The sequence below is a fragment of the Zerene cesonia genome, unplaced genomic scaffold, assembly GCF_012273895.1.
Source record: "Zerene cesonia ecotype Mississippi unplaced genomic scaffold, Zerene_cesonia_1.1 Zces_u001, whole genome shotgun sequence".
Lineage (NCBI taxonomy): Eukaryota > Metazoa > Arthropoda > Insecta > Lepidoptera > Pieridae > Zerene > Zerene cesonia.
In genome coordinates, this window is record NW_024045131.1 from 2,695,827 (window position 1) to 2,704,477 (window position 8,651).

The 8,651-nt window shown below is 33.5% G+C and overlaps 1 protein-coding gene across 2 annotated transcripts in view; it reads left to right on the forward strand.

Moving 5' to 3' along the window:
- LOC119838154 (synaptotagmin-7) overlaps positions 1–8,651 on the forward strand; it is a 323,559-nt gene continuing 314,908 nt past the window's right edge. For both annotated transcript variants that reach the window (XM_038363989.1, XM_038363988.1), the window contains exon 1: positions 1–118. The gene's annotated coding sequence lies outside the window, so the exon portion shown is untranslated. The remainder of the gene's footprint in view (positions 119–8,651) is intronic.

The window sequence follows — 8,651 nt, forward strand, 5'->3', positions numbered from 1 at the left end:
AGTACCGCGGTAGCCTTCCACAGGATAGCACGTGTACTTCGCTCCCGTTCAGTTGAATTACGTAAAGTTTGAGTGCAGTGTTTCAGTGTTGTGCTCTGAAATGGGAAATCATTGAAAGGTAGGAATATTATTAAGGTACTAAATCGTTTGGTGAAGTAATTCGATTTGATTTCAGTTCGTGTGTTCCTTTTGTATTGTCAGTTGGTATCTGAAATACAGTGGATGTTTTTAGGGTTAATAAAATCATCGCTGTACCGTTTTAATGGTATAATTTGATGGATTTAGTATTTTCAACGGTATTAACGACGTCTCATCTATAAAAGGTTTAATCGTATATTTTTGTACCGCGGTTTCGCTTAAAGACGTGGCTCGATGAAACTACGCAGTGTGTCCCTATTGTTTTTATGACTAAAATACAGTCCTTTTAAGGAAGATTTGTTACTTTATGATACCATATTGCTCTTTATTTTCATGTTAAATTGATGGTTTATCAGCCATAATGTTTGAAAACATTCAAGAAGGATTATATAGGTATATCTTACAGAAAAGACTGTACTATTATTACATGATTAAAGCTATTATTTGCCATGCTTCACTGCATGTGTATGTGTGCTCCATGTATGGTAAATGAGGAATAGGTGAAACAATATTCGAAGCGGAATATTTCTGTTAAATTTGACTTCAATAGATGCGGAGTAAGCTTTCGTAGTGTATAAACGAACTTATCTTTTTATGAATATAGATTGATAATTCTATTATCGATAATTGGTTATGAAGCTATTATCTTCATAAGAATACCTGCCTATAGATAATACGTAGGGATAATACGACGTAGCTCGCATTGAGGGTAGATCCGAAAGTTATAATGGCGCTCTTTGATCAAGGCATCGGTTTTGTTTAACAAATGATTTTCAACCTTTATCCCTGGTATTTAGTGAATAAATTGCGTGACTGATCTGCTTTTTACTTCCAAGATGATCATCTGTGAACATTACAGTTGTTATCAAAAAATTAAATCGCCTTCAAATTGTCAGAACTAGAACATATTTAAATGGGACCACACTGGAGGTTCTCGATCTTCAAATAAATAATTCGAATTCAAATTTTCGAAAAATTTTCAAATTTTCAAAAAATTCAGAAAGAATTTCATGTCGGTCGGAAAATGCATCATGAAAAGACAAGGTTATATTATAACTTATACATTAACTCATAAAGGGGACACTGAAAAACAGCGCTGTCAATGTTCTCAACATTGCAGCATAGGCTGAGTTGTCTCCTTTTTGTCGGGGTCATTATGACACACTCCTCATTTCTGATGCTGGTATTTTTCGTTTGTGTAATTCTATATTTATGTTATGTAATTGTATCTATTTTTTTATTTGTATATTTTCTATCATTGGTGTGTTGTGCTGTCCCTGACAAATAAATGTATCTTTCTTTCTTTCATATTTGCGTTATGCATTTTGGCGCCCCTTACGATTGACAGTTATTAGAGGGATCCTAGAGCCTTTGCTGTATTCACTCAGAGATCTAACCTAGATCCGGCCTGATAACGTCAGGTATATCACTGTACTTTTTAGAAGGATTCAAGGAGACTCTATCTATTGTGTGGGAAAAGGATGCGAGTTGTGAATGACGAAATCAATTAGGCGGAATTTTGATTCATTTAATAAAACCCCGTTCGTGACTTGACTTAAACTTTGTTTTGAAAAAAAAAAGAGGTTATGCTGGCTAAACTAGAGAAGGAACCGACTCAAATATTTCGAGAATTGATTTATATTGCTTTATTTAAATTTTGTAATGTTATGCTATCAGCATAATTTGTGCACTTGTGAATGCAGAATGTTCTATAACCTCCACAGATAATGAAGTGTCGCCTTTCAGTTGTATAACTAAGCTTCCTTAGTTTTATACATGGGATATCTGAGGTATATAGACTTTTTATTTTTAACCGACTTTTTTTTTGATTAAATGTCTATCCGTAGCACAAAGCAATTCATACGGCAATCGGCTTTGGGTCGTCGCGCTGTTGAAGATAATAGGTACACGGGTCATGAAATCCAGCCTGATGACAGACGTCGGAATGACAGACAGACAGCGATACGTATAGCAATACTTGTGCAATCCTTGTATAAGGCATTAAAAAAATCATGATATTATCGATCATAAAAATTATTTATTCGTTAGTTTAGTTCTTAATAATTATTTTGGAAACTTAAAACTACGCAGTATATTACGATTATAATACCTATTAAAGGTATTTGGAATAACACAAATAATACGTTTACAATAATTGAAGGAATTAGATTTATTATAATCGTTATAAGAATACAATTTAAGATAAATAATTCGATATTCGTATCATATTCGTTAAAACTTTGAATATAACCTCAAAATTATTTAAAACGAGAATGGTTTTATGCCTATCTTTTTTACCTCGTGTAGTACTGAATTTAATAGCCATATGCTAATTGTTTTGGGATTAATTTTTGTAATGAAACATCCACTCTATCATGGCGAAACTTTTAGGTCACGTCAATATTTGGGGACGTGTGTTTACGTTGTTTCTAATATCTTATAGCTTAATAAATTTGAGTTGTTTTGTCTAGGTTTTGCTGTAGTGTTTTGTTTTTTGATTAAAAATAGTTAATAGTAGTTGTTAGTTAGTTTTGTACTATTGAAGTACTAGCTGTTTGCTCCGGTTTCGCACGTGTCATGGTTTATGTCACTCAGTGAAAATGCAGCTTTTAATGGTGAATAAATTTTATCATCGGTCCAGTAGCTTTTGTATGATAACATACTGTAAATAATGCTCATGCAATTGTTTTGATGTGAATAAAGAATCTTAAAAATTGGTTCGCTATGTCGAAAGTTTTTAACAAACACAAAAAATACAATGGATTTGAGAACATAGTTTCTTCAGTAAAAATAACAAAAATTATTTCATCGTCAGCAATGGAGTGTGTGAACATTTAGATTTCATTGCCATTCATGATCATAAATGAGAATCCTCGTGATCAAATTTTTTCTATTCTTTAAAAATTTCTCATTTATAAAGCATTTCAATGCTATAAAACTAAAAATTAAATTCATGATCATTATTTCAATTTAATTGCTAATCTTTTTACATAACATTATAGACTAAGCTACAATAAAAATAAATAAGTGGCACCCGTTTTAGGCCAAGTTCAAGAGAACTTGTCTGTGTAGGTAATCACCAGTTTCTCCCTAAATCCTTTATGCAAACCAAAGCATGGAAAAGTGGGTTAAATCCGAGATACAGACTGTGCTAATTAGAATGAGAATAATAAAATATATAAGGAAATGGCTGTTTTTATAAGAAATTTGAATTAGCGGATAAAAAGATATGTGTGTGTCCGAGGTCCGTTACCTTTTCCTCACCCTTCCCAGTCTTCTTTCCAGTAGTCAACTCTTCCCTTATTCCTTTTCGCAGAGGCACTACCATTGTGAATATTCATGGGCAGTGGTGATCGCTTACCATCAAACAAACCAGCAGCTCAGTTGCCCTTAAAAAAAAAAAACAAACACACACACACGCACACACACACACGCGCACATACGCGCACACACAAAAACTACGCGACCGATTTAAAATAATATCCTAACATCAGATATCTACAGTTTTAACGAGTTATATATGTGTATTTTTCAACCTGGGTTCTTTCGGGCGAAGACGGGACACCCGGCTAGTGTGAAATATTATTATAAAAGCATAAACTTAGATTTATAGAAGTGGGTGACAGCAGAAAGATTACGCGTAAGTTGCGAACGAAGTTTAAATGAAAGCATAACGCTTTTGTTGTTATTTATTGTTCGAAACATAATTATTAAACTTCCTTCGCTTTATGCTCTTATTTCTATAACACTTTATGGGTGTATGGATGAAAAATAATAAATGTAGATGGTTAAAAAATAAAAAAAACACGTTTTAACTACAGATAAAAGTGTCCTACCTGCAGTTATACAGAGTATATAGTATCCTAATCATGATAATAAATAAAAACTCATGAAATTGTTTTACTGTCACTGCTTCTTGATAAATACGTCCGTTTAAAGTGGCTGAATCATATAAGCATACAAACATACACGTGAATGTAATAAAATCGTGTTATTGAGAAAAAACGATAAAATTTAAGATGTAAGAGAAAGTTTTGAACATTACACAAACAGAACGTTTGTAGTCTACACTTATAATATAAAAGGGAAAACTTTGTATGTTTGTAACGTTTCCACGCAGAAACCACTGGTCGTTCCAGTGATTTTTGGGAGACAAAAATTCTTTTGCCATAAGAAATCTGCAACTTCCCTGCGTGACATAGGATATATATGTACCACGGGCGAAGCCTGGTTAACAGGATGCCCGGAGGCCCTTATATCCTTTTCCTTACCCTTCCCAGTCCTTTTCTTTATTCCTCTCGCTAATCCTTTCTTAATACTTCCCAATTAAAAGTCGGCAATCTATTTGTAGAGGCGTATGGTCTGCAATGGACCTTATGCCTTTCTAAATGTTCATGGGTGGTGGTAGCGCTTACCATCAGGCGTCCCACCAGCCCCATTGCCGACAGTAACATAAAAAAATAAGCTTGTATTAATATAGAGTACTCATAGATAATTCAGTGTTCAAAATAGATATTCGGCAAAAACATTGTTACACTTTGTCAATCTACCTAACTATGTTGACCGAAAATGATTGAGGTTTATTTGTTTTATCTGATGTCCGACAGGGTTTCGATAAACAGAATCAACAAACGCCCTTGCGAAAAAGTGGCTTATAAATTTCTGTTGTTTTTATGCTTATAAGTTTCTAGAATCATATACTTATAGTATTTGGTATTTATATTACATTATACATTATTTTATATTATTGTACTTATTTTTTATTTTTTAATTGTTATTGTTTCTTACTTTTACATGGACGCTGCCACTGTCAGGGGGTCAATGTAGTATCCACTGAAAATCAGTGGAGAGTCTAAGTTCCTTTAATGGGCTTAGACTCTTATACATTGCGCGGATCTCCCGTTTATATGAGGTTTATTTAACGTTTTGTAAGTCATATTATTTTTTATTAACTTTCCCTTGTATAAATAAATGTATTTTCTTTATTTCTTATAGTTTAAAAAATCTCAAGAACACGTTCGAATGATCATATCAACTAAAGTGTCTCATTTGGACTTATGCAGTCTATATGTAAGGATTAAATCCTGATGATCCTAATCAAGATATTGAGATTGATAAACTTAGTCTAGTCACCGATTCTTCATAAGTGTACATATTTTGTATTAAATGTCCGTTGTCCTGTCCTGTCCGTTTGAAGTGGGTCAAAGTTGATTATAACGGATTTGTTACACAGAACATACAAGTAAAGCTAATAAAAGATTTCGTACTTACCCACATATCGGCCTGCGATATCGATTCGTTGCATTAGATGGAAGGTTTTAGATGTATATTTTTGTAGGTTATATAATAAAAAGTAGGCTAAATCAGATAATTCTTATAACAGGTTAAAGGGCAGGTGGGCCACCTGTTGTCAAATGGTCATCATCGTCATAGACTCTAGTGATTAGTGGGAGTCAAGCACGATTCGGCACGAATGAGGCCAGCTCGCACCGGAGAAGTGTCACACCCCCACAGAAAACCGGCGTGAAATAATAGCATGCTATTGTGTTTCGTACGGCGAGTGGGGGAGCCGGAGACCCGTTTTCTTTTCCCTACCCTTCCCATCCATTTCTTCTTTCCAGTCATCAATCATTTCATTATCCCTTACCTTAAGGGGGCAACGCATGTACAGAGGCGCTACCTCTACTAAAATTTTTGGGCTTAGGCGAACCACCAGCTCAGTTGCCCCCTATAACACAAAAAAGACAAATATGGTCTTTTCATGTAGGTCCAAATGTTCTTATAGTTCTTGAAGACTGCAGGAGGTTACAAAGCTCAGTCCAGGGAATTTTATTCATTATTCGAACCGCAAGGGACTGGAACATGTGTCCTGAGTCTGTGTTCCCCGTGGAGTATAATGTGGAGGTCTCCAAGAGAAGAATGAACAGGGAAGAAAGTTCCATCAGATCACATCTCAGCTTACCATATAATGCCCTATAATCAATAAAAAAGAAACGGAAGGAAGTTTCGTTGAAAGAACAAAAAATATTCCAGTAAATTTTTCGTGCTGATACGAATTTGAAGGTTAATAGGATTTACATCTCTATCTATGTTTACGAGTATGTCTCTAATCATGTACGTCTCCATTTTGTTCGTGTGGGTTCTGATACCTTCTGTCCTAATGTTGGAGTTTTTGTCATATCTATACTAATATTATAAAGCTGAAGAGTTTGTTTTGCTAACGCACTACTCTCATGACTACTGGCCCGATTCGAATAATGCCTTCAATGTTAGATATCCCATTTATTGAGGTAGACTATAGACTATATTTGTACCATGGACGAAGCCGGGCGGACCGCTAGTACCTCATACACGTTCACATTTACGCTTACATAATATTTTGTATGACATATTGTATGTAGACATTCAGATAAATATCTGTTTATATTTTGGTATCATTATTCTCTTTTTGCACGGATATACCGTTCTACGTTATATGTAGTATTTATGATATAGGCGTGTGGTTGTACTGCGATATTTATTCACAGTTCAAGCTGTGTTTGTGTGTGTTATTAAAACCTTTTTAACGTAATGTACATAAACGTAAAAAAAAAACATTTTTATTCCATTGAGATTCAAAAATTTCATATCTATTCAGATGGAATGTTGAGTTGAAATATTTCATTGAAAACAAGTCGTATAATGTTATAGCTTGGATATTATTTTGACGCTTTTTAATAAATTTATTTTTTTCCTCAAAAAGTATAATCTATAGTTCAGAGACCTTCATTTCGTTTAACGGAATGTTGTAATAACTAAATAGGATTGCAATCAAAATAAAATGTTCTGTTTAGATACCTAAATGTTTATATATTTTTAATTTGAAAGGCATTGGTTTTCAGATGTATGTTTCAATTTTTCTTTACAATAAACCTTTGAACCTTTTTACTTTAATATAAACATTATAGATGGGAATACTTTTGAACATATTTCTTTTAATCTCTTTAAAATCCTACTAATTCCATAAATGCGAAAGTTTGTAAAGATGTGTGTGTGTTTGTTACTCTTTCACACAAAAACTACTGAACCGATTGCAATGAAATTTGGTACATAGATAGTTGGACAACAGTAATAACATATAGGCAACTTTTTATCCCGTCATTCTTAGGATAGAGGATAGAGAGATATAGACTACTCTTTACTGAGGTGAAACATCACATTTATATGGGAATTTCACTGCTAAACTGTTGTATCTTATCAGAAATTGTGATTCAAATGTTAAATTTAAAGAAAATGTACTCATAGATAAATAATGGCCATTTTTATAGATGTATAATCTAAATATAAAATCAATGTATGATAAATGTTAAAACTATATTATGACGATTCGTATATATACGAAGTCTAATTGAATAAATAAACATTGGTTGAATTCGAGTTAAAATATCAATAGTATATAACATAAAATGTAAATAATAAATTGTTATATATATAATTATTAAATTGTTTCATTCCAGTGGCAAATTCGGGCACTGTTTTATCTTAGAAAACTTAAAAATTATATACAAAACTTAATATACATAGAATAAAAGTAAACCATAGATTTTTTGCAATTTTTACCTGTTAAGACCTTAGAATTTCCCCAAAATTATTGTTATTTAAATTGAAACAGCTACACCGCGTATCATCGCAATACCGCCCCTGTTTTATCTAAATTTTTCAAGTAAACAAGACAATAATCCCTCATCATCTCAATTGTATTTCTCCGAATTCCATAAAAAGACCAAAACGTACCTTGTTTCCTCGTTAATAACCATTTTGTAACAATACCGTATTAGCAACGCCATAGGCACATTCATTACAGCGCTTCTTTGCAGCTATTTCAATCAGTATATGCGAAGAATAGAGGGAGATTTTGTTTGCGAAACATTGAGTCTGTTTTAGCGTGGTTAAAAAACATTGCAATAAGAGTATGTAGTAATACTAGCTGCGCCCCGCGGTTTCACCCGCGTAAGTCCGTATCCCATAGAATATCGGGATGAAAAGTTGCCTATATGTTATTCCAGTTGTCCAGCTGTCTACCTACCAAATTTCATAACAATCGGTTCAGTAGTTTTTGGGTGAAAGAGTAACAAACACACATCATTACAAACATTTGCATTTATGATATTAGCAGGACTAGCTGCGCCCCATGGTTTCACCCGCGTAAGTCCGTATCCCGTAGGAATATCGGGATAAAAAGTTACCTTAATGTTATTCTAGTTGTCCAGCTATCTACGTACCAAATTTCATTGCAATTGGTTCAGTAGTTTTTACGTGAAAGAGTAACAAACATCCATACATCCATACAAACTTTCGCATTTATAATAATAATTAATAGGATAAATCGCGTTTAAAATCCGTTAAAAAGTTTTTAATTTCTAAATGTACGCGGACGATCTAAAGTTACTAAAGTATATCGAATCACCAACAGATTGTGCTGCTCTACAAAATGATCTGAATAGAATCGTTGCGTGGTGCGAAAATAACAGTAT